Source organism: Austrofundulus limnaeus, unplaced genomic scaffold, assembly GCF_001266775.1.
Source record: "Austrofundulus limnaeus strain Quisiro unplaced genomic scaffold, Austrofundulus_limnaeus-1.0 Scaffold293, whole genome shotgun sequence".
NCBI classification, from domain to species: Eukaryota; Metazoa; Chordata; class Actinopteri; order Cyprinodontiformes; family Rivulidae; genus Austrofundulus; species Austrofundulus limnaeus.
This window is the reverse complement of record NW_013952695.1, coordinates 704030-706093: the sequence shown is the minus strand read 5'-3', so window position 1 is coordinate 706093 and position 2064 is coordinate 704030. Positions and strand designations below refer to the sequence as shown.

The following is a 2064-nucleotide window of genomic DNA, read 5'->3' as shown; positions in this document are numbered from 1 at the left end:
GAGTAAAAACACAGAGCTGACACTGAGTTTCTACGCTCGCTCAGCCTTTGAAGGAACGTGAAAATCTTCTCCCCCGAGCCACAACTGAGCTGAACTTTGTGCGTTTGTTTGTCAAGTACAAATTCGATTCGACTAAAATCTGAGCCCATAGACAGATTCTTGTTGTATTTTTTTGTGTGTGTGTGACAGTTTCACACTGGGCAGCGGCGGCTGACAGACTGAAAACTCTTTTGTAAAAACACAAAGTGTTCTCCTGTACGGCTTGGTTTATTCACGATAAAGTCTTTCATCCCAGCAGTGAAGTCACAAGAGTTTTTTTTTTTCTTATTCAGGAGCAAAAAGGACTTTGAAGAGTGTCGCCATGGCAACAGTACAGCGCACAGGTTGCCAAAGGTAAAGGTAAGTTGACGACATCCTGAATGTTATTATCGCAGGTTACCCGCGGTGTTATGAGCAGGATGTGGTTTTATTAAACTTACTAATGTGGATCAGCGCCGTGCTCGTGGGCTTTTTATTATCTTCCTGCTTTACGTGATGCAGGAATAAAAAAAATCACTTTCTCAACACGAGTGCAGAAAATCAAAGTAAAAGCTCAGAGTTTTACTGAGTTGTACATGTTTTCATCAAACCTTGWAAATCATCAAATCGTGTCACAATCAACACAATCGTGTCGTCCAACCAGTGGTGCCTGCAGAAATTTTTTTCAGGGGGGCCATAGCCCCCCGTGGCCCCCCCGCTGCTGGCACCCCTGCGTCCAACACTAAATATGTCTACGCTTCTGGAATAAAAAAAATCTACTGGTAGCTTCTTTTGGACAAATACGTACTGTAATGTTAAAAATTACATCAAATATTTAGCCGATATGAGTGATAAGTTGTTTAAGATGTTAAAGCAGAAATGGCTTCTCATTTAGTGAATTAGCTTTTTTGCTAACATTGGAAACCGTTKGCAGACTYATTAGCCTCCGCTAAATTAAAGTCCACCAAAAAAAATTCACAAGTGTAACACWTCTGTTTTTAGACATTTATCCCGATTAGCCCAAATTAAATAAAAGATATCTCCTCTTTCATGCAATGCTGGACGTGTTAGCCACTGTGTGTGTAGCATGTAGCGTCTTTAGCGGCTAAATTTCACGCTACGTGCGTGGAAAAAGAAATGGAATGAAACATTTAACAATATTTAATTAATGAATATAATAATGACTACACAAATTGCTATTTGTTGTTTGACTAACTTCAAACTTCATTAAAAAAAGGCTTTTATACTGAAAGGGTTAAGCTGGAAGTATCACAATTAGACAGACATGAATCAGGTTTGGATTGGCCGATTTGCCACAGATGATCCCGCCCACCGTCAGATTAAACCAATAGAATCAAACTAAAAATAGGTTTGCGTCAGTCCCGCTAACTTTTAGCGATTAGCGTTGGCGTCCCCTAATCTGTTTAGCGGTTTAGCGTTAGCAGAGCTAAGGTTCTTGTCTAGCAAACTAGTGTTTAGTGAAGCTAAATTTTTGGTTAGCTGTGCCCACAACTGCTGTTGTGAAAATATTTGTAAATAAAGTCAAATATTTTAAAAGTACAAAAGCCATTTCCTGAAGGAGCTGAAGGTTTTGATGTATGAGAGAATAAAATCTCTAGTTTCATTCAAAAACACCTGGTAAACAAAAATCTTGGAAACAATGGAGCAAGTGCTGACTCAACATTTACATATTTGACACGCACACACACAGGTCTGGTTTGTATATCCCCGTGGGGACCGTGCATTGACTTCTAAATCTGACCATTTACCCTAAAATTAACCAGGTACCTGCCGGACCCTAAAACTAACCTAAACTRAATRCATACSTTGGTCCTAAACTTAACCCCCCTCACCCYTAATTTGCATTTGGACCRGTGGGGGCCGGACATTGGTCCCTATGACGCACACTGGTCCCCATAAGGCTGCTTTTTTGGGAAAATTTTCCCCACGATGTAGGAAAAACAAGGCCACTATGTCTCTCTATCCTTGTGGGGACATTCCATTGACTTCTAGGGCTGTGTATTGGCAAGAATTTGGCGATACGAC

General features: G+C 40.5%; 1 long non-coding RNA gene across 1 annotated transcript in view; it reads left to right on the top strand.

The window, feature by feature from the left end:
- Window positions 1-2064, top strand: part of LOC106526763 (uncharacterized) — a 14503-nt gene that overhangs the window by 10034 nt on the left and 2405 nt on the right. The window contains exon 2 of the long non-coding RNA XR_001311302.1: window positions 333-399. This is a non-coding gene — a long non-coding RNA (uncharacterized LOC106526763). The remainder of the gene's footprint in view (window positions 1-332; window positions 400-2064) is intronic.